Source organism: Myotis daubentonii, chromosome 17 (assembly GCF_963259705.1).
Source record: "Myotis daubentonii chromosome 17, mMyoDau2.1, whole genome shotgun sequence".
In the NCBI taxonomy this organism is placed as follows: Eukaryota; Metazoa; Chordata; class Mammalia; order Chiroptera; family Vespertilionidae; genus Myotis; species Myotis daubentonii.
In genome coordinates, this window is record NC_081856.1 from 18,040,990 (window position 1) to 18,066,267 (window position 25,278).

Consider the following 25,278-nt stretch of genomic DNA (forward strand, 5'->3'; position numbering starts at 1 on the left):
TAAGTTTTTTTTACTTAATCATAAGTAGCAAACTACATTAAGATTCATAGCCATCAGTAAAAGCCAGTCACAATGAGTGTGGAATTGATTAAATAAATTAGAGTATCTTACATAGGATCCTCTAAATACACATTTCATATCTGCCTCTCAAGAATGGAATGGAATGGAAATGAGATAATGATGCTATTTTAGAAAACTCTGAATTCTCTAAGCATCAGTATACTTTAAAAGGCAGGGATTGGGTGATTTCCAATATCCCTTAATGCTCTGATATTCTGTTTCTCTATTTAAAGAAAGATAAGTTCTTGATCTGCAAGGATTTTGTGCAAGAGATTCTTTACAATTCTGAGACTGAATAATTCTCTCTCTCTCTCTCTCTCTCTCTCTCTCTCTATATATATATATATATATATATATATATATATATACACATATATATACATATACACACACACACACATTTATATGCACACACTCTTGCCACTCATGCATTATATTTTGTTTTAGTTCCTGTATTACTATAAATTTATATTGTAATGCTCTCATGAGCAGCCATTTAAAAAGTAATTTCTCTGTACAGGTTCTCTGGAACTAATCCTATATAATAAAAGGCTAATATGCAAATTGACCAAGCAGCATAACGAGTAGTCACTATGACACACACTGACCAACCAGGGCAGACACTCAATGCAGGAGCTGCCCCGTGGTGGGGTCAGTGCGCTCCCACAGGGGGAGTGCCACTCAGCCAGAGGCCAGGCTCACGGTTGGAGAGGGCAGTGGTGGTGGCAGGAGCCTCTCCCACCTCCACGGCAGCACTAAGGATGTCCCACTTACGGCTTAGGCCTGCTCCCCGTGGGGATCGGGCCTAAGCCATCAGTTGGACATCCCCGAGGGGTCCCAGACTGCGAGAGGGTGCAGGCCAGGCTGAGGGCCGCCCCCCCCCTCCCCGAGTGCACAAATTTCATGCACCGGGCCTCTAGTGTCTTTATATTATAAGATAAATTAAGTTAGGTCTAAAGTATACCTGTTCAGTCTGTCTTTTTGTTGTTGCTGTTAATCCTCACCCAAAGGTACTTTTCATTGATTTTTAGAGAAAATAGAAAGGAGAAGGAGAGACAGAGAGAAACATTGATGTGAGAGAGAGACATTGATTGGTTGCCTCCCGCATGCACCCCAACCAGGGCTGGGGATCAAGCCTGCAACCGAGGTACATGCCCTTGACTAGAATTGAGCTTGGGACCCTTCAGTCCATGGGATGACACTTTGCCACTGAGCAAAACTGGTTAGGGTCTCCTGTTCAGTCTTTCTATTTGCATCTTTAAGAATGGAGATGCATTGGAAAACTGGATTTTTTAAAATTATTCTGCTTTCATCAATTAATTCCATTCTTTTTGTCCTTATGGAATTATCATAAAATTTGTTTATGAATTCTGTCACTTATGTCAAGATGAGCCAAGGCACAGAAGTTTTTGTGTCTGCTAGCAGCAGGACAATGAACACCATTACATTGATAGCAAATAACCTTAAGGGGTCAAGAACTCAGAGGACCAGAGTCTGGAACACCAACCACATAAACACATGTCATTCCTTAATTCTCATTTCGACATAAAAAAAAATATTTTCTGCACAACTTTGGAAGACTTCTGCTGTGTTCTTTTAATGAAGGAGGCTTACACTTTATGAGATAAAGAGCTCTCCCCCTCAACAAAGAAACAGGTTTGATTATTTTAGGTACCAAATAACTGGGGACAGATCCTGGAAAATACTCCAAATAGCAAAGCAAAAGTAACATGTTTAGAAATTGTGATCAGCTGTTTGATTTTAACTTTCGAACAATATAGTATTGTGTTTTTTTCTCTATCAAAATGAGAAGAGTAACAGATCAAATTTTGAATAGATATACAAATGAATAGTAATGCTATTCAAGTATGTTTAATATACTGGTGGCAAAATAATGGCAAAACAAGGTAAAACCTGCTAACTAGTTAAGTTCTTAAGACTGTAGATCAGTATTGAAGAATAGATGTACATTTACTTACCATATTTTCACTACCATGAACCACAGATCTTTCTTAAGATCCACTCAATACTTTGCTGTAGCTCCTGGACCTAAATAATTCATTAGTACATGAATGACGCATTTAGGAAAACTACCTCTAGAGAGCATCCAGTTTGTTCTAGATTTAGTATGGTAGCCACACCAAGGTCACCCTCCTGCTTGGGAACCGCTGTGTACTACTTTTGGTTCAGTCTCACTCAGGAAGAAGTTTCTACTGAAACCAATTTCAGCAGGAATCCCAAATGAAATCATGTTACTTTCCCTGCAGCCTCAGTATGTTCTGCAAAAAGACAGGTATCTAAACATTTTAACTTAATCTTATTCACAAGATTTATAATGCTTTGTTTCTTGTGTCCTAAATATGTTTAAATCATTTATAAATCTCAAACAAAATTTGAGTATGAGCCACAAAATATCTTGGCAAATGAGTGCTAAATTAATCTTTCCTTCCTCCCTCAGTTCCTCCCTCTCTCCATTTTTTCCTCCCTCTCTTTCTAGGTCTCTCTCTTTCTTCCCCCTCCCTCTCTCCCTTCCTTCCTTAATTTTTACTTTTTTATTTTTTTCTGGTTATAAATGCAATCTCTCATGACCATGGTAGAAAATAAAATGGAAAATACACAAACACATGTAGAAGAAGACAGCAACCTCCTATAATGCTAGACTCATGAGATAGCCATTGTTCATATTTCAGCATATTTCCTTCTATGTTTTTAAGTTAAGTAGTTTATTTAAATGTTGCAGAAAGTTGAAAAAACAATAAAGTTTTTGTGTTTGGTTTTACATAGGAAAACTTGTAAAACAAATTTAATTTACAACTCAGATTTTCATTTTAATAACTTACACAATTTTGTCCTGTGTGGGGTTTACTTATATATTACACACATTTTTTTTGAAAACTTAATTGTATCTAGATGAAAAATTTCAATATTGCAAATCAAAAGCATTAGCACCCTCTTGTGGTGTAACAAATTTTATGCAGCAAAGGAGTGCTTTCCTTAAACTTCCCTCATTCTTTCTCATTTATTTGTTTTTAACAATGCATAAAATAACTTAAAATCTCTAAATATACTGTAGTCATCTCAAAGTGCAAGTATAAAACATAAATCAATTCTAAATGTTTAGTGATAACACTGATTTAAAGAAAATTTTAATATTTTGTTACATATTTATATTAACACTGTATATATTTTCTATGACTTTATAATAATAGAATTTTTAAAGCACCTAAATTTAATTTTTAAATGTAGATAAAGTTGTCGAATGTGTATATGAATCAACTGGGGTTTGCTAAAATGAATATTTTGGTTCAATAAGTTTGGGTAGAACCTAACATTCCTTAAGATACTGACTTTGCTGTTCCAAACAGCACACTTTGCAATAGTAATTAGGCAGAGGAAGTATTTACAACTTTTGTATAGAGCATTTTAAAATATTTATAAATATTTTGCACAACCAGCTATAGAATAAATATAAAGATAGAATCCTTGGGTGATGATTGAATGTTAAAAAGAGAAATACCTTTATAAACTAATTGATTTGTGTGCATTTTAATACTAGTATACTAGCTCCTATTAGTAATTTGAAAGGAAATTACCAAGTGGACTTCTCTTAAGCCTTTTTGATTTGTAAATGTGGAAACAAAAGACTATTTTAAAACGTATTTTATTTTTACATGTTTCTCACCTAGCAGATTTTCACAGAAAAATACTTGAATTAAAAATCAATTAGAAGAATGCATTTTGACCATAGAACTTTGATTAGCACCAAATGTCAAAGGAATATGTTTAGCACAGTGCTTGATACACAATTAAGAACTCCATAAATTTTAGCTATTATGTCATTCCATCAAATCCAATATTCAGACAAAGCCTCTAGCGATAACAGACTTATTAGTGATTATGTAGACAATGATACTGAAAGGACTGTAGCTAAGAAAAAGTAAGCAAGCAGTGGTGCCTCCTTCTGCTAAGGGATATTCTGCCTGTTATCTCTGATAGCAAACAGCTCTTTTAAAGACTCTTGGTTTTAATAACTTCAACTGCTAATGTAGCACCTTATTTAGGAAAAAAAACTACTTGAATACTGTCTGTATTTTATCCTTTACCACAGAGTATTTACAGCTTTAAGTCTTCAGGAAAAGGACACTATTTCCTTTTTAATATTCTCATATACTTATAATATTATGATAATAATCAATATTTCTAGAGAAGTAGATACAGAACATACAGAATGGTGTGTGTGTGTGTGTGTGTGTGTGTGTGTGTGTGTGTGTGTGTAAAGAACCTAACACTTTGAATCTCAGGATAGGAATAAAAGCAAGATTATTGTATAGGCCTCAGGAAACATTGGGAATGACAGTCATTTTGATGTCCAAACAACACAATTTTATTTTACCAAAAAGAAAAGGCGGGGAGGGGGGTGGGGAAGAGAAACCTCATAGCATGTATAAGTCCATCATACAAAAAAAGGTAAGCATGCATTATCATCCAACTTGCCCAAATTAGAAAATCAAAGTTTAGAGAGGTATATAACTTACCTTGTCACTTGGAACTAATGGTAACACTTAAGTCCCCATAAAGAAGACATGATCCTAAAGACCAGGATCTATAGTTCTTTAATGTATGTAACCCTCTAGGGCACACAGCATATGGAAGACTGATCATACTGCATTTGTTCACTCTTAACATAGAACCCCACCAAAGAGCATCCGTTACTGGGTAGTCAGTGCCCATGGTAGGCACTGAGAACTTCAGTCTAGACATTTAGAGTGCCATCGTTGTGTGTAAGCTCTAGGGACTGGACACCTCTATTCTAACAAAATGTCTTTTTTATTCGTATTCAAATTATTTCATAAGATGGAAAATTAGAAGTACCCATCTCTAAAGCCAATTTCAAACTCTTGTCCAATGTACCACTGCAGGCTGCAGCACATATGGGCTTGAAAATAGGATACTGTCACTAGTGACAGTGTGAAGGATGAGAACACTACACTGTTTATAATGCCAACGTAGCAATAGAAACTGAAGAGTAACAGTTTGACAAAAAAGAGTGATTAAGAAGTAGCTGTTATAAACTACTTTTAGCTTTAGAAACGTAGTTTACAATGACTAAAGTACCATTTTATTGGCATTTCAATGTAATTCACCAAGAGTATGAATGTATCACATTAGCCAAGTACAAGTCATACTTACAAGTGAAAAATTATAAACTTATGACATATTCTCCTAATGATATTTCCAACATTTAATTGTTTGCATTTCTTTCTTTGCAGACATTATAATGAATCTAGAAATGTCATTTAGAGTTTAGATTTTGCAACCACTTATTTTACTTAGAACAGCTTCCAGCTGTGGAGTTAACATTTATTAAAATTTCTATACATATGAAAGGAAGAAATTCAGATATCCCTATTGCCTTTGTTTTATGAAGGAGGAGGAAGAGGAGGGGGGAGGACAGGAAGAGGAAGAGGAAGAGGAGGAAGAAGATGAGGGGAAAAAAAGAAGAAATATTTGAGGAAGCCTGAGCAAGGACAGAAAATCTTCCAATATGGACTAATTTGTATTTCTTTGTACTTCTGAAGCAATCACCACTGTTGTCAATTTCTTGATAAATAAAACTATGAGATCTTGTAGAATTTCAAATAAGATCTCCTATCGAGAAGAACACGTGTTTTGAATGTATATAAAATGGAAGAGAAAATATATATATTGTTATTACACACAAAACAAAAACATAACGGCTTCTGTTACTGCGATCTCCATTGTGGGTTAGATACTACTAATTAATTTCATATGATCTCCAAGAAGTATTGTCTACTCTGCAGTTGCAAAAATTTTCCAGACTGTTGAATCTCAGAGGGAAGGCCGGGGTGGGTGGGAAGAAACCAACTAAAGAACTTGTATGCATAGATGCATTACTCATGGACACATACAATAGGATAGTAAAGGCATGGGGGCAGAGGGAGGCGGGCTAGAAGGAGTCAATAGGAGAAAAAGGGGACGTATGTAATATTTTCAACAATAAAGATAAATAACAAAAATAATAAAGTGCAATGAAGTACAACAGAGGTGACCTTTGCCATACACTAGATCAGTGGTTCTCAACCTGTGGGTCGCGACCCCTTTGGCAGTCGAACGACCCTTTCACAGGGGTCGCCTAAGACCATCCTGCATATCAGATATTTACATGACGATTCATAACAGTAGCAACATTAGTTATGAAGTAGCAACGAAAATAATTTTATGGTTGGGTCACAACATGAGGAGCCGTATTTAAAGGGCCAGAAGGAGGTTGAGAACCACTGCACTAGATTATTTTTTTAATTGGAGAAATACCCTGATTTTAAGACCATGGATAATTATTCTCACTTGTGAGAAGATGAATAATATGACAGGCAGGTGAATAATTTCTGGTTAAACAATGATATTCAGAAACTATCGCATAACCATGGGTCAGATAATAAGCTGAGGCAAACTCTCTAGTAGAACTGTCCTAATACTTTCCCCTCTTTTTCTCATTATCTTCCATGAAGATAAATATCATCCCTCTCACATACTTACATTTTTATATAGATGTTGGGATAGCAGCTAATATGGTTGGAAAATCAAATCAAAATTAAACAGTTCCAATGCACTAGGTTAATAATTCACAACTACCTTGAGCAGAACCCCAGCTTTATGGTGTGGCAGTAGTATTACTCAAAAATAATTCTGAAAATAAATTTTAAATGGGTTTCTTAACCGTAGAACTTATTAGAATTTTTAATTATCTAATGGTCATTGAAAACCTGCAAGACAGGAACATAGTATAAATAATTTTACAAATTTATTTGACCATAGAATTTTTAAGGAACATCACATCAGACTAATATTTCATGAGATGTCTGGTTTGAAGGTCTATACAAATGGCCAAATGACTTAACTAAAATTTCACAGGGATCAATGTAAAATTATATGTTTAGATTATATTAAAAATGGTTAACCAAATGAGTACAAGATCTACTATAGCAGGTCTATATGAACCAAGAATATCTTTGCAATGTGAACACAGAAAAAGCCAAATGCAATATAAATGACAATAATATATGCGTTTGTTAACACACACTTAACTACAGTAGATCATGATGAGAGGTCAGGGTTAGAAAAAGCCCTAAAAACCAGGATGGTGTGGAGTAGTTAAATAAAATGAGGATGCTTAGCAGAAGGAGAGAAGACTTGGCACATCCATAACAGCTCTGCTTAACAGCTCTGCTCAACTAAGGACTGAGTATGAAAGGGAGCCCAGAATTATTTAGGGTTGCCCCATAATGAAATAATAGAAAGGCAAATTCCAGCCATATGTGTATATATGGTCACGCATTATCATTATTCAAGTTGTTTTCAACACATAAAATCTGTCAGATTCAAAGTAATGATCATCACAGTACAATCCTGCTGAGCTTAGCACTTTCAGGAACCAGACATCAGCCATAAAAACCAAACATACTGTTTGTGGTGCACTAAAGTATAGTAATCAAATCTGGAAAAACAGAAGTAAAATACATTTAAGAGCACCCTGAAGTATAGTTTCAAGTAGTGCTCTATTCTGTAACCTGATAAGAAAAACACCACACACATCAATCAAAAGATGTAGACAAATAAAATGGATCATTTTCTGGGTCATCAGTGTCATAAATATATATATACACACACATATATGTGTATATGAAATGATATATATATATATACACACTGGAAACTATATATGATGAAAATATATATCTATACACACAAACATATAGATTTCAACAGCACTTCAATACTATTCTAAAAATCTTTACATATTTACAATATAAACGTGTCAGATGCATAGAATAGTTTTAAAATGTTCAAGTAGAAAATATTAAAGCAGGAAAAAAGATCTCATTTGATAAAACAGTGATCAAATTCATTAAAAATATTTCACAATTTGTTTGAAATACTATATATAAATATATATGTAATTTTGTATTTATCACTATTGTTAGTATTAAAATTTTACATATTTGCTTTTTATAGCAAATAGAAGAGCCACCTGTTCATATGTTGAAATCCATGTGAGCAATATAAGGGGACACCTAGCCACCCTTGGAATTAAAATATAAAATGGCTAATTTGCAATTTCACTATGCTTCTTCCCATTATGATATCTCAGCCATATAAATAATCTAACACAGAGAAATAATTTTTCCTTACCTTTTTTTATACTACCCATAGGCACATAGGAATCTGCCTGCATTAAGCTCAACGACCAGCACAGTAGGATTTAAGAGTAACTTTTAAAGCATCTTACAGATTGTGGGTGATCCATACCTTATTTATTTATTTATTTATTTATTTTAAATTAAATATATTTTTATTGATTTCAGAGAGGGAGGGAGAGGAATAGAGACGTAGAAACATCAATGATGAGAGAATCACGAATTGGCTGTCTACTGCACTCCCTCCACCTGGGATGGAATCCACAATCCAGGCATGTGCCTTGACAGGGACTCTAACCATGACCTTCTGGTTCATAGGTTGATGGTCGATCACTGAGCCATGCCAGCCGGGCCGTTTAAATTTTTAAAATCTGCCCTTATAGTGTACAGGATGATGCTCCAAAAAACTGAACCACCCAGCCAGGGCCATACCTATTTTTAGATGAAAGGAATGATGGATAGTTCCTGACAAACTTGACATTGATTTCATGGCCACAGTTGTCTTCAACTTCAGGCCCAAGACACTGACTACAGACTTCCTCAAATTCAAAGGTCCCAAAGGACAATTTCCTTCTGGGGATTTACTTATGAACAAATTAAGCACAATTTTTTTAAAAAAATGTCTCACTGTGTGGGAAGTAGACATACTAATAAATAAATAAATATGGCCGTTACTAAATGAAATCTAGGTCTAGCCAAAGGCACAGGGCACTCCTTCTGCGGGGATATGGGGTCTCCCTGGAATGTCTTTTTTGAGCTCACAGAGGAGGACCACGTGCATGCTCTCAGTGCTAAATTCCCAAAGGTGGACCAGTTCCCGGAGAGCCCTGCTCTTCTCTCAGGACAAGTGCCATTTCCCTAAGACACTTTTGAACAGTCAAAGCTTCTCCCATCAGCCTTCATGATCACAGAGCAACAGAAGTACCCAACTCCATTCTCTCGAGTAGAGGAAACTGCTTTTGCCCCAGGCTTCCGGGCCTGCACACACCATCTCATTTCATCCTTTTGACCATGGTGTAAGAACTGTTTCAGAATTTCCAATCTAATGAGATGACTCCAAGAGTTACACTGGTGCTTCTTCTATCTTACTGTGCACATACATGGCAAGGGATCTTGTTAAAACACAGAGTACGATTCGACAGCTTGGGGTTCGGCACTGAGGTTCCACATTACTTGCAAGCTCCCAGGGAGTGCCTCTGCTCTGCCTCAGGAGCACCCCTTGGGTAGCCAGGGGTCAGTAACTTAGTTTACAGGACTTAACATTTCATTTAGTAGGGGAGATGTTTGTGCCACTGCCAGGTGTCAAAGATATATTTCAAGATGTGCATACGTTAGGTAGGGGAACTGCAACTAACACTGGACACTTCACAAACACTGACAGTGAGGCTGGTTTCTATTGTATTTTTTTTTTATTAGCATGAGCACTGCCCTTCTCAATGCAGGAGAGCTCGAGGCTATGTTGCTGCATACAGACATCGCTGCTTTGCTTTGCCGGATGGGACACAGGTCTCCGGTCATTGTTCACATGGTTAAGTGTGTTTTGTCATTGACTAGTGAGTGCCATGATGGCACAGTATGGAAACGTGCGTTTGATGAGAGGCTTCTAAGGATGAGCACGAAGCAGTATATGCTGAAGCTATACGTAAGGAAACTAAGATACACCACGAAGACCACTCCAAAATGGATTTATACATAAAAGCCAGATTGAACTTCTGACCTATATCCACTGGCCGGTGATTCTATGTTCAAGCAATGGCAGGTGTGCCCTCTGAGAATAGCTCTGGTACTTTGGAGAGAGGAAACTGTCTTCAATATACAAAAACGGGGGCTTCCAGGCAACTATTTTGAGGCTAATAGAAAAAAAGACCCCCACAAACAACTGGGAGAATTGAACAAGAGCAGAGAGAAGGGATCCGGGCGCGGGAGGACTGTCAGAGGGCATCCCGAACCAGAGCTTATTGACTGAGGACCCGCCTCATCATTTTTTAAAGTTTCACTCACTTATGCAGGTAGATGGGCTGTAAGTTCGGACGGAATGCAGGCGTTCCACAGAGGCCGCTTCTAAAATACAAAACCAGCAATATGTGTCCTCAAGGCTATTTTAAGACAAAATTCCTTGGCAGAAGAGGACTGAGTTCCGCGAGACAGTGGTAGCACAGCTCAGGGTTGAGAACTCTGCTGGAGATGTGGAAAGAGAAGTGAGGCAGTAGCCATGCTGAGGCCAGAAAGGTTAGGGACAGGTCACCTGGGATGCAGCAGTGCGGCCTGACGCTGCTCCAGCTCCTGCCCGATGGCTGCCGCAGGAGTCTGTGACCCCCAGGCCAGGAGCATGTGCAGCTCCATGGAGGAGGCACCTCCATCACTGAAGCTGGACGCCCAGGGGTGGGGAGGACTCACGTGGGTTCTGGTTGGTCCTCATGGGTCTGGTTTGCCTTTGTTCTCTCCTACTTCCTGCCCATCTTTTCTCCATCACTTGTTGTTCAGCTGGCTCAGCCCAATGCCAAACAGAAACAATAGCCTCACATAGATTATAACCAGCTCCTTCTGAGTGTGGTGAAATACTATGATAAATCTCTTATTCTGTATTACTCTTAGAACTTTTGTTCCTTTGAACAAACTCTCTAAGTGATGCAAGGTAAATTTCAAATTATCTTTTTTTAGTAAGAGTCAGCATGGAAAGATTAAAGATTTTGGCATAGAAACCTATGCTGTTTCTAAAAGCCAATAAATCTGGTGATATTATTATTATTACTAGAGGCCTGGTACACAAAAATTTGTGCACTCAGATGGGTCCCTCAGCCCGGCCTGTGCCCTCTCACAGTCTGGCGCCCGTTGGGGGCCCCTTCCCCTGGCTGCTGGCACCAGTTTTCCTCTGGCGCCTGGAACCCAGGCTTTCGCTCTTCGCCGGTTGGGGCCAGCATGGCGGGCTTCCCTCTTTGCTCTTCGCTCACCACGCCGGCCTTCACTCGCTGCTCCTGCCCTGGGCCAGCTGGCTTCGATCCATGGCTTGGCGCCTACATATGCAAATTAGCCGCCATCTTCGTTGGCGGTTAATTTGCCTATCTGCTGATTAGCCAATGGGAAGCATAGCGAAGGTACAGTCAATTGCCCTTTTTGTTTTTTATTAGATAGGATTAGAAAGTGGGTGAAGGGATGGGAAAGCAGACAATCTGCAACATGAGTTGATAAATCAAAGCCGATAGACCAAATCCGACCCATTGCCTGCTTTTGTGAATAAAGTTTTACAGAGGCCCAGCCATGCCCATTTGCTATTCATTACTTATGACTGATTGCACAATATAACGGCAGAGTTGTTTAGTGTGAGACTATAGGTCTTACAAAACCTAAACTCTTTGTTATCTAGCCCTTTTCAGAAAAGTTTTCTGACTCCTGTTCTTAACCTTAAAGACAGAATCCTTTTAACAGGTACAACATTAAAATGTTATCAGTTTCTATTTTAAAAGCTTTAGATTGTTCGAATTTCTCATATAAAGATTGTTTAACAAATAATTCTAAAAAAAAAAATTGGGGCCTTTGTAAAATCTACTGATCTAGTTATAATGTAAATTACCATCTATTAATCTACTTTGTACTAAACACTAATAAAGTTATTCCACAGTCGTACATTTTACAGGTAATAATCAAAAGTTTAAGAGCCCATTACATTTCCTAGGATCACACAACTAGAGGGACAGAGTCAATATTAAGCCAAACTTATATTTAACTTAACCTTAAAGTCTCCTCTACCAATATTTAGGTTAAATATTTAGTAGAGTCTTTACTACTAACAAAGTTCAGTGAATTAACACTTCATAAAGACAGAGATAAGTAGTATTTGATATAATCACATGCAAAATTAAAAACACAACTTCACAAATAACCATAGATATGAAGTTAATAAATGTCTTCGAAATGCTTGACAGATAAAATGAAATAAAAATCCATATTTTAAAAAATTCTATAACGTTTAACACCATCTTCAGTTAGACTTTTATCAGCTGACCTCTTACCTGTTTGTGTATCATTTGTACCTTCTTCCAAGCTATTCCTGTTTCTTACATGATTGTCCACTTGAATACATTGACGTCACATTAAAAAATGCTCAATAGCTATCTAACTGTATTTCATAGTTAAGAGATCATCTCATTAAAAACATTCTAAGTCCTATTTCAAACATTCTGTTTAAAAGTAAGATAAAATCTGAGTAAATGTCAGTCCACGCTGCCAGATAATGTACCAGCTTAGGCAACGTCATGATGCATTCTGTGCAATCCATCACTGCTGTTCATATCACTTGGCTTTGGGATACAAAAGATGGCCCCATCCTGCTATCTGCACTGTTTCAGCTTTGGAAATGTACCCGGTGTTTTTATTTACTCATTTAAATGCTCATTCCCTTTCTCTCTTTCTTTCCTTCATTGCCCTCTGTTTTCTCCTTTCCTTTTCCCATGGAAGCGGAGGTGAAGAAAGTCTTGTTTGCAGGGTATGTTCAAGAGGCTATTTAGGGAATGAGGGCACTGATTCATTTGGCTTCACGCTGACCTCTAACCATTGGACTAGCAGCTTTATCTTTGGGGGAATTGATTTGCTTCCTAAAACATAGGGAGTATTAATTAATCAAATTGGATCTGAGAGAAACCTACACCAAACATGTCAAACTCGTGGCCGGTGGGCCACATGCCTCATTCTCACTGGCCGTGAGTTTGACATGCTTGATCTACACTACACAAAAGCCCATTCTTTAAGACAGCACTCGCCCAATTCTGAAAATATCGTGACTTCAATGCTAGAGATAGCCCAAACGCATAGAAACAATGAGAACAATACGGACAGACAAGGACAAATTACAAGGGGGTGAGCCATCATGTGAGGCAGAAAAAAAGGATATCTGAAAATGCAAAGAACACAAATAAAGGTAAAGAAAATGAAGAAACAATCCACTGTGGTTACTACATCCCCGCAATGGGCCAAATGGAAGAAAATGATACTTCAGATGTTTTGATGGGAAGAGTGGTTCTGTGACAGCAAAAGGCATCCTGACCTTGACCCAGCACTAGAATCATGTGCAGAGCAGAACCATGTACGTAGTTCTGATATTGTAACTATCACATGGGTTTACATTTTTTCTTTTTCTCCACTGTTATATTTGCGTAGCAACTGTACTTCATCTGGCTCTGTATTTTCAGTACCTAGCACAGGGCATGGCATTATCAATGACCTCGACAGCTAGTAGAAATACAATCATAAACTTCCATTAGCACTGGTATCTAGATATTATCACAAAGATAACTAGCCTATTTTTATATTTAACAATTTTTTTTTTTGCTAGAAGACATTTCTTCCTATGTCTGTGTGATATTTCACTCTGTCTTCTGAATCCTTGCCCTACCACCATATTCCTAACAACTATGAAAGGTTTTCAAAAAATTAAATTACATTCTATGAGGAGGAAAAATGAAACTACATGGTTAGAAATTTTCTGTTTGGTGAGAACAATGTGATTTATTGTAAGAAAGTTACACTTTATTAATATTTTAAAAATTGCAACATACGTACGTTTCCAAATTTATATATATATATATATATACATATATATATACATACATATATATATTTACATAGTTATATATAGTTATGTTTCAGATTAGACATCAAATTAGACTCAAAGCCAAAAATGAAGTGAAACCCACCTGGTTTGGCTCAATGGTTGAGTGTTAAACCATGAACCAAGAAGTCACTGGTTCAATCCCTGGTCAGGGCACATGCCTGAGTTGCGGGGTCCATCTCCAGTAGGGGGCGTGCAGGAGTAGCTGATAAATGTCCCTATCTCTCCCTCTCTTTTCCACTCTCTAAAATCAATAAAAACTTATTTTTTAAAAATGGAGTGAAGAGTTATTAGTTTCTAACTTGACTCTTAAGTTAGGTGCCTACGCAATCTATGTTTGCTTGAATAATAGACAACTTCATTTTGTTCTTTGCTGACGCAGAATAAAAATGCTGAGGTCTAAGGAATAATTTCCATCTATAAAAATTTCAGAACTCAGAAATGAGGACCAATAGATGAGAATCTGCTTCGTAAAGCAGCAGCTACTAAGCCACGGGCCTTCTGTTCATATTTGAAGTTACTAACTCACATCTGTTGTTAATTTGTAGACTCCCATCTCTGCCTGCCAACCGGCATGCTTCTCATTCTGACGTTTACATTATGAGCACCTGGCCAGGAAAGGCTCTGTCACTCGTAAGAGAATAAAACAGCACAAAGAAAAAGATCCCTGTTATTGTTATTACAGATTGAATATTAAGTGGGGACCACAATGAAAGTCACAATATTCCCTGGATAGCAACGCCTCTCAATCACCCTTTGGGAAGTTTATTCCTTATTTGGTGCAGAAAGCTGATTTGATAAAGTCACACTTTTTGTTTCAGGCTGTCCTATGGCAAGGCAGTCTGTAAGGAAACCAAAGCACACTCCGATAGCCCACGGACAAGGTGGGGGATCTTCTATTTACTTCCATGATCTGGGTGGGCACACAGCAAATACACACTAACTAAATATAATAAGAGTTTTGCCTTAGTGAGTCTCTTCATCCCTAGGATTAGCAGGCTCATGGTTGGTCTAATGATGGCTTGAATCTTTACAAGTAATCTGTACGTAGTTTATTTTAGAAAGTAGAAACATTTTGGTTAAACTTTTGGGGATCAAGCTCGGAATCAGTTTCCAAAGGAACAGCTAATTAGGCAATTTAATTTACAAGAAAATGATGCCCCCACAGAGAAGATTAATGGATTTTTCAGTGTAAAATTATTTCCCTCGATCTAAGTGCTAAGTAAGATACCAAATATAAATATGTAATGAATTAATTACAAAACACAGAAGCTAACAAGCTTTATTTTACCCTGCAGGAAAATAAAGTAGTCTGAAATACTGCTCAATTAGTATGAAGAGAGAGCAAGAGTTTTTTCCTGGTTTCATTAATATACTGAAATGCAATAAAACACACATTTTGTCTGTTGATGTGGGTAATGTAGGTTGTATGTATGGTAAAATTAATCTGCAAGTAGAATCAAAAATAAGCTAAGAAAACGTAGGTTGAGGAAAATCCATTCTAAGCATTCTTATTTCTTATTTTATGATGAATCAAATACAGCTTGTGGAAGACCGACTGAAGAATGAAGAAAATGTAAAGGAAGTACATGACTGCCAGAATTGAAGTCGGTGTTAGCTGAGAAGGAAATTCACTTGACCTTTAAGTTTCCTTTGTGGATGGCATCTCTCATACCTACAACCTACATTGCTACAAATGTTTTTAAATCCATAAGAACTTTGTGGCCTGATATAAGAAACTCGAAAATGCCATGAGGCTGACATAGCTGGGAGGAACAGGTGGACACTGACTTCCTTCGTGGGTAATGGTGGCCGTGGTCCGATTTGCATGGTCCTCGTCTTCCGCAGGCATCCAAGATGCAGTCTGTTCTGGTCACTTCCACCACCTGCTTCTGCTCCCAGATCCTGGGGTTCGCTCTGATGTTGGCTACGCCTCCCAACTTACCCGTTACACCACAGTCTACGAAATGAGTTCACAGTCTGTCTTTCAGGCTCACAGGGTTTTCATGGTTAGTAATTATCAAAACACTAATCAGGAAAATTACAGAATGCTTCCTCTTAAAGTTATCACTAATTATAGCATCTTTTCACACTTAAAATGCCTATGTGCAAAATCAAACAATGAGGAAATATAGAAAGTAGAAAAATGAAAGATCTCTCCCACCTTGATTCTGCTCCCCTAAGTTAACCATGGATAATAGCTTGGTTTTAATACATAGAGATAGAGATAGATACCTACATATTTATAGTTCATATAAATTTACATGTTTGACCAATTTTAAAAAAAAAATCAGATGACATACATAATGTTGGCTATTTGTTTTTGAAAGCTAATTATTTTTATGTATTTCTTTATATATTTCTTTTGTATTTTTATTAGTATTTGGATTTCATTGAAATTAAACAATTTAAATTTCTACCAATATAGCTAAGTAACTGAATGCCACAAAAGGCTTTCTGCCATTTCAAATACAGAAATGCTTGATAAAGTTGACAAAATAAAATTACTCCCAATAAGTTCTAAAAGAAATGAAGTATTCATGTAGCAGAAATAAAGAAGAACAAATCTAGAACAGAAAACCTAGACTAAAACCTACATGGGTCTAGGGTAGTCTAGGCCTCCGGACTAGTGGCTGGAATTTATGAAGAAAAGAGATAAGGCCTTTCGCTCATGTAAACGGGGGAGCTGAAACAAAGTCTTTTGAATAAAGTAAGGAACCCTAAAGCTGTAAGTGACATTGATCTATGATCAGACACTGGGGCAGGAAAAGTTCTCCCACAAAAGTGGCAAGGAAGCGTCTCATCACTGGTCACTCTTGTTGGAAAAGACATCATTAGAAATGGAAATATAAACTTATGCTACATGGTAGTGTAATGTCCTGATTTACAAGGTCCAAGTGATGGAGAAAGCGAAAACTCAACTGACAAATCCTCCTACAGCCCTATACAAAGCCAATGAAAAGCCACCTTGTATAAGTGCTTCTGCAGTGCTGGGTCAGCTAAAAATTATAAACCATGCCTGGCCAGAGTGACTCAGTGGTTGAGCACTAACCTATGAACCAGGAGGTCATGGTTTGATTCCTAGTCAGGGCACATGCCCAGGTTGTGGGGGGTGTGCAGGAGGCAGCTGATTAATGATTCTCTCTCATCATTGATGTTTCTCTTTCTCTCTCTTTCTCTCTCTTTCTCTCTCTCTCTCTCTCTCTCTCTCTCTCTCTCTCTCTCTCTCTCTCCTCCTTCCTCTCTGAAATCAATAAAAATATACTTAAAAATTATAAGCAACATTAAAAAGAAAATCTACCACAAAAAAGTATAAGTCAGTAAAAACAAAAGGAGAATTAACACCCCAAGAATTGGAGATGATAGATTCAATTCAAAGATTAAATATAAGTTTATTTAACATTTTAAAGAGAGAAAATCCATTCAGGAATTATAAGAAAAAGTGGTAAATATGCTAGAAAACAATAAGAACAAACCGATTTTAATTTAAAAATTACTAGATATGAAAAATATAATAACTAAAATTAAAACTATCAAAGGACAAGATAACTACAAATCAAACAGAGAGAATGGGACAAAAATATCTAAAGATATCATCCATAATACAACAGATAAATAAGGAAATGGAAAATGTATAATTCAACTTTATTAGTTATCTGAGAAATGAAAACTTTTGAAGTAATGAGTTCTTTCATAATCAAATTGACAACGACTTTGAATAACATGATACTTAAATGTATACAACATGTTGATTTAATCCACAATATAGTAATTAACAGAGATATCACTTTACATAGTAAAAAGGTTTTCTTTCTTTCTTAACTTTATTTTTATTGTTTATACTATTATAGATGTCCCTATTGTCCCCTCCTTTATTCACCTTCACCCAGACACTGCCCCTCACCCCTTCCTTCTGGCCATCACCTTTACCCAGACTGAGAACCATTACCCAGACTCTAGAAAAACTAACACATTACCCAGACTCTAGAGAAACTAACACAAATATTCAGAGACAAATGAGATATTTAATAAAATCCAAAAAGTTGCATACAGTATATGCAAGCACCCATGACCTAGAAGTGCTAATCTCAGGTGTACACCCAAAAGAAACTTCAGCATGGTGCCTAAGGAGTCAGGATAAAGGTATTCATATCAGCACTGAGGGTAACCATTTAAATCTGGAAACTGATGAATAGAGAAATGGATACATAAATTTTGATATATTCAGACAGAAATAAAAGAGGGGGCATTATTATGGATAGTATGAACATTAAAAGGATAACAAAACAATAATAAAAACTCTGCAGACAAATTTGAAAACTTACATGAAATGGACCAATTCCTTGAATGTCAGAAATTGTCAAAATTCACATAAGAAGAAATAGGAAAAAGACAATGTAAACAGGTCTATATCTTTGAGAGAAAATGAACCAATAATAATTACACTTCGGCCTGGCTGGTGTGGGTCAGTGGTTGAGCACTGATCCATGAACCAAGTTACTAGCTCAACTCCTGATCAGGGCACATGCCCAGGTTCCAGGTTCAATCCCCAGTAAGGGGTGTGCAGGAGGCAGCCAATCAGTGATGATTCTCTCTCATCGATGTTTCTCTCTATCCCTCTCCCATCCTTTCCCTCTAATAAATAAATAAAAACATATTTTTTACAAAAAATAATTAATACACTTCCAAAAAAAGAAGCACCAGGTGCAAATGAGTTTGCCTGTGAATTCTACCACACATTTAAGGAAGAAATAATACCAAATTCTCTATAATCCCTTCCAGAAGATAAAGGGAATACTTCTTATCTTATTCCTTGAGGCCAGTGTTGCTCTGATACCAAAAACAGAGAAAGACAATACAAGAAAAGTCCAAACGATATCACTCCTGAACATGCAAAAATCCTCAACAAAATGCTAGCATATCTAATCCAAAAATGTATAGAAATAATTGTAAACCATGACAAGATAAGATTTATCCCAGTATGCTAGGCTGGCTCAACATTAAAAAATCAATTAATGTAATTCCTCATATTAACAGATTAAAAAAGAAAAATTACATGATCATATAAATAGATGCAAAAGCCTGTGACAAAACTCATCAGATAAAAACTCTCAGTAAACTAGAAACAGGGAACTTCCTCAACTTGAGAAAGAATCTTTACAAAAAACCTACAGCTAAAATCATGCCTAGTGGTGAGAAACTTGAAGCTTTCCCACTAAGGTCAGGCAGAAGGCTAAGATGGTTTCTATCATCAATCCTTCTCAACACTTTTTCAAGTTCATCTAGCTCATACAATAAGAAAAGGAAAGAAAATGTACAAACATTGGGGGAAAAGAAACAAAACTGTTGGTTTGCAGATGATGTGATTGTTTATGGAGAAGGTGCAAAACAACGGACAAAACTCCTGGAACTAATAAGGAATTATAGCAAAGCTGTATGCCAATTGCTTTCCTAAATACTGGCAATGAACAAGTGGAATTTGAAATTAAAAAGACAGTTACTATTTACATTAGCACCTTTAAAAATAAAACACCTAGATATAAATCTAACAAAATATGTACAAGATGTACATTAGGAAAACTAGAAAACTCTAATGAATGAAACTAAAGAAGAGCTAAACAAATGAGTAGGTATTCCATGTTCATGGAAAGGAAGACTCAATATTATAAGATGTCAGTTTTTCCAAAACTGGAGGACAGACTACCAAAATCAAGACTTACCATAAATCTAAAGAAATCAAGACAGTGTGAAGAATCAAGCATTGGTGAAGAAACACACATATAGTTCAATGGAGCAGAATAGAGAGCCAAGAAACAGACCCACATTAATATAGTTTACTAATCTCTGACAAAAAAGAAAAGGCAATTAAATAGAGAAAAGGTTGTTTTTATAAAAAATGACACTGAAACAACTGGACATATATACACAGAAAAATGAATCTAAACACAGATCTAACATATACCCTTCACAAAAATTAACTCAAAACGGATCACAAATTTAAATGTAAAATGAAAAACTATAAAACTCTTAGAAAATAACATAGAAGAGAACCTAGATGACCTTCAGTAAGGTGGTACCTTTTTAGATAAAACACCAAAGGCAAGATCAATGAAGAAAGAATAATCCGGTCTTCATTAAAATTGAAAACTTCTCTGTGAAAGAAAACATCAAGAGAATGTGAAGATAACCACAAACCACAGACTTGGAGAAAATATTTGCAAAAGATGCATCTGATAAAGGGCCGTTATACAAAATACACAAAGAGTATACGCAACATGGGTAAAGGGAACAACAACAACAAAAAAAAAACAGAGCTTTTAAAAATCAACAATAAGATTTGGACAATTTGTTCTAGCTTTGTGAATTATGCTGTTGGTATCTTAATAGGGATTGCATTGAATCTATAGATTGCCTTGGATAGTATGGACATTTTAATGATGCTGATTCTACCAATCCATGAACATGGTATATAATTCCACTTGCGTATATCTTCCTATATATCTTTTTTCAATGTCTTATAGTTTTCCAAATACAGGTCTTTTACCTCCTTGGTTAAGTTTATTCCTAAGCATCTAAAATTTTTTCTTGCAATGGGAAATGGGGTTATTTGTTTGGTTTCCCTTTCTGAGAGTTCATTATTGGTGTATAAAAATGCCATAGATTTCTGGGTATTAATTTTATATCCTGATACATTGCCAAATTCATTTATTAAGTCTAGTAATTTTCTGATGGAGTCTTTAGGGTTTTCTATGTACAGTATCATGTCATCTGCAAATAGTGATATTTTTACTACCTCCTTTCCAACTTGAATAGCTTTTATTTTTTCTTCTTGTCTGATTGCAATGGCTAGGACTTCTGGTACTATGCTGAACAGGAGTGGTGAAAGTGGGCATCCCTGTTTTGTTTCTGTCCTTATGGGAAATGGTTTTAGCTTCTGTACATTGAGTATGATGTTGGCTGTAGGTTTTTCACATAAGGCTTTTATTATGTTGAGGTATGATCCCTCTAGTCCCATTTTGTTGAGAGTTTTTATCCAAAAAAAAAGGTGTTGGATTTTGTCGAATCTACAGGGAACTCATACAAATTAACAAAAGGAAGGTAAACAATCCAATTTTAAAATGGGCAAAGGACCTCAATAGAAACTTCTCCAAAATGAACATACAGAAAGCCAAAAGGCATATGAAAAAGTGCTCAGTCACTGATTACCTGAGAGATGCAAATCAAAATGACAATGAGGTGACACCTCACACCTGTCAGAAAGGCTATCATCAACAAATCAACAAACGACAACTGTTGGCAAGGATGTGGAGAAAAGGGAACTCTTGTGCACTGCTGGTGGGAATGAAGACTGGTGCAGCCTCTGTGAAAAACAGTTTGGAGTTTCCTCAAAAAACTAAAAATGGAACTACCATTTGACCCAGTGGTCCCATGTCTAGAAATATACCCCCAAGAACTCAAAATCACCCATCAGAAAGAATATATGCACCCCTATGTTCATAGCAGCACAATTTATAATAGCTAAGATTTGGAAACAGCCTAAGTGCCCGTCAGCAGATAAATGGATTATAAAACTGTGGTACATCTATGCAATGGAATACTATGCAGCTGTTAAAAAGAAAGAACTCTTACCATTTGCAACAGCATGGATGGACCTAGAGAGCATTATACTAAGCAAAATAAGCCAGTCAGAGAAAGATAAGTATCACATGATCTCACTCATATGTGGAATCTAATGAACAACATAACCTGATAAACAAAAATAGACCCAGAGACATAGAAACATTGAGCAGACTGCCAAATATCAGAGGGAAGGCAGGGGAGGGAGGAGGGGGAGAGAAAGAGATCAACCAATGAACTCATATGTGTATATGTATAACCCATAGACACAGACAGTGGGTGGTGATAGCTCAGGGGTGGGGTGGGGGAAGGAGAGGGCAATGGGGGGGGGGAAGGGACATATGTAATACTTTCAACAATAAAGATTTATTTTAAAAAATCAACAATAAGAAAATAAACAACCCAATTAAAGAATGGGCCAATGATCTGAACAGACACCTCACCAAAAAAGACAGACGGCAAATAAGCATATGCAAAGGTCTTCAACATCATCTGTCATTAGGCTGTTGGAGATAAAATGAGGTAACGCTGCACACCTATTAAAATGGCTAAAATCCAAAAAAATGTACAGCACCAAATGCTGGTGAAGATGTGAAGCCACAAGAACTCTCATTCCTTGGTGGGGGGAATGCAAAATGGTACAGCCACTTTGAAAAATACTTTGGCAGTTTCTTACAAAACTAAACATATTTTTACTATACAATCCAGCAATCATGCTCTTTGGTATACACCCAAATAAACTGAAAACTTACATTCACACAAAAATCTGCACACAGATGTTTTTAGCAGCATTATTTACAACTGCTAATACTTGGAAGCAGCCAAGATGTCCGCCAGTTGATGAAAAGATACACTGTACCATTCAGACTGGAATACTATTAGTGTTAAAAATAAATGAGCTACACAGCCATAAAAAGACATGGAGTAATCATTAAATGTATGTTACTAAGTGAAATAAGTCAATATCAAAAGCCTGCACACTGTATGGTTCCAGCTGTACGAAATCTGAAGAAGACTATACTATGGATACAGTAAAAGGATCAGTGGTTGCCAATGTTATGGGTGAGGAAGGGATCATCAGCTCAATTTTGCTATGAACCTAAAAATGCTCTAAAACCTAGACCAATGGTCGGCAAATGGCGGCTCGTGAGCCACATGCGGCTCTTTGGCCCCTTGAGTGTGGCTCTTTCACAAAATACCACGTGTGGGCGCGCACGAAAAATGCAATTGAAACTTCATGGCCCATGTGCAGAAGTCGGTAAAAAAGGAACAAGGACTAATACAACGACAATATTAATAAATTTTTAGATATTATTCTAAGTAAAAGAAGTCCTTCATAGAAGACCACACATAGTATATGATTTCATTTATGTAATGCTCAGAATACCCAAGCCATAAGACAGAAAAGAATAATGATTGCCTCGCTGTGAGGGAGTGGGTGGTGGTGGGACAAGAAGTAACTGCTAATTGGTTGGTTTTTGGGGGGTAGGGAGGATGAAAATGTTCTGAACTTAGATTATGGGATGGTTGCAGAACTCTGTGAATATAGTAAAAGCCATTGAACTCTATACATTTAATGGATAAATTTTATGTCATGTATGTATATCTCACTAACGATGTTTAAACAAAGAATATAAAAAGAATCACAATATATGTACTGCACATTTCCAGTTGATAACAAGAACATTTTCAGTTTAAATTGCCACAGCTTTAGCTCTTTGTATCACAAGCAAGTCAGTAAGGAAGGACATTTCAGTATATCAAATAAAATATAGTGTGACCACATTGGAAGAGTATGTATATTCAAAACGAGGAAATTTATCATCAAAAATCAAATTCTGCTTTCTGAAGTGCAACTATGAAATTAAAATGACAATTTCTGTTTTTGTTCAGGATTATTCAAACATGAGGCTTACAATAGGCACAGACTTTGGAAAACATATTAAAGGTCACAGTAGAGATATTTCCATAGCAAATGCCTATATTACTGTCTTAAATTACCTTTCATATCTCATGTGTGTTTCTATAAAATGTAATCATTTTATTTTAGGAACAATAACAAACGTCAAATTTAATTTTGCCTCCTTGAGTATTCTCATGATCTAACTAACATTATGCAGCCATGACTTTTATATACAAAAATTTCTATTTTATTTTTTCAAATTCACATCTACACGGATATACACAGATAGTAAATGTACAACGTAATGAGTTTTGATAAATGTATACACCCATGTGGTAATGAGCACTTCAGTGAAAATATAAAATATTTCTATCAGCACAGAAAGCTTCCTGATACCAACCCCTCACCACCTGCACTATGTTCTGATTTCTATCACCATAGATCAGTTTTGTCTGTTCTTGAGTTCCCTATGATTAAATTAGCATAGTATGTAGTCATTTGTTTCTGGTTTCTCTTGTTCGGCGTAGTGTTTATATGTGTCTTATTTGGCTTAAATTGCCATAACAAAATGTCTTAGACTGGATGGCTCAAATAACAGAAATTCATTTTCTCACAGTCATGGAAGCTGGAAAGTCCAAGGTGAAGGTGTCAGCTGGGTCAGTGTCTGGTGAGAGCTCTCTCCTTGGGTTGCAGATGGCCGGCCACCTTCTCACTGCATCCTCACGTGACCTTTCCCGAGTGCTGAGTGTGCGTGCACACAGAGGCAGAGAAAGAGGGAGAGGGAGAGGAAGGGGAGGCGGCTCTGTCTCTTTCTCTTCTTATAAGGCCACCAGACCTACTGAATTGGGAACCCACCCTTATGACCTCCTGTAACCTTAATAATTATCCCTGAAAGTCCTGTCTCCAAATAGTATCAAAATTAGGAGTTATGGCATCAACATATGAATTGGTCCATAACAATGAGATTCCTCCAGATTGTCACATGTATCAGTGCTTAAATCATTTTTATTAACAATATTTCATTGTGTAAATATATCACAATTTATTTATAATTTCTCCTAGTGATTATATTTTGTTTTTTGTCTAGGATATTTATTATAATAAAACTGCTTTCATACACAACTATTTGAGGATACATGTTCGTTTCTCTTAGGAAAATATCTAAGAATTTCTAGGCCATAGTGTAGGTACATATTGAATTTTATAGGAAACTGCCAGACATTTACTCCAAAGTGATTGTAAAATTTTTCATTCCTATGAGCAATATTTGAAATATACAGCGACACCACATTCTTGGCAATATTTTGTGTTGAGTCTTTAACTTTAGCCATTCTAGTTGGTTTGTATTGATCTTTCAGTGCTGCTTTAATTTGCATTTCTTTGAAGTTATGAAGTTAAACATTGTTCATGTGCTTATTTACCATTTGTTTAACTCATTTTGTGAACTGCCTGTTGAAAGCTTTTGCCCTTTTTTAAAAAAGTATATTGTCCAGCTAAAGGACATATCAGAGATTAAGCTGATAAGAACAGATACTACACTTGATCTTAGCCAAAAGGCCAAGAAATGATTGTCAGGTATATTGTCCATATTTTCTCCCAGTAAGTGGTATACTTCTCTATTTTTTAAATTTTCTTCTTACTTTCTTTTCATTTTCTGAGAAGCTTATAATTTTAATGAGGTCCACTTTATTATAGGTCTTTTTTAATCCTTAGTTATCTCTAAAAAAAAAAAAATCTCTGCCTGCCTCAAGGCTGTCCTTATAATTCATTTAAAAATAATTTTTGTTACGGTACGATTTCTTTACATTTATCTCATTGTTCCAGCGCCAATGCTTGAAAATATTTTCTTTATATATCAAATTGCCTGATGCCTTTGT

The 25,278-nt window shown here is 36.5% G+C and overlaps 1 protein-coding gene and 1 pseudogene across 1 annotated transcript in view; both read right to left on the reverse strand.

The window, feature by feature from the left end:
* Positions 1-25,278, reverse strand: part of C17H8orf34 (chromosome 17 C8orf34 homolog) — a 250,888-nt gene that overhangs the window by 145,429 nt on the left and 80,181 nt on the right.
* On the reverse strand, positions 24,857-24,970 carry LOC132220207 (U2 spliceosomal RNA; annotated as a pseudogene).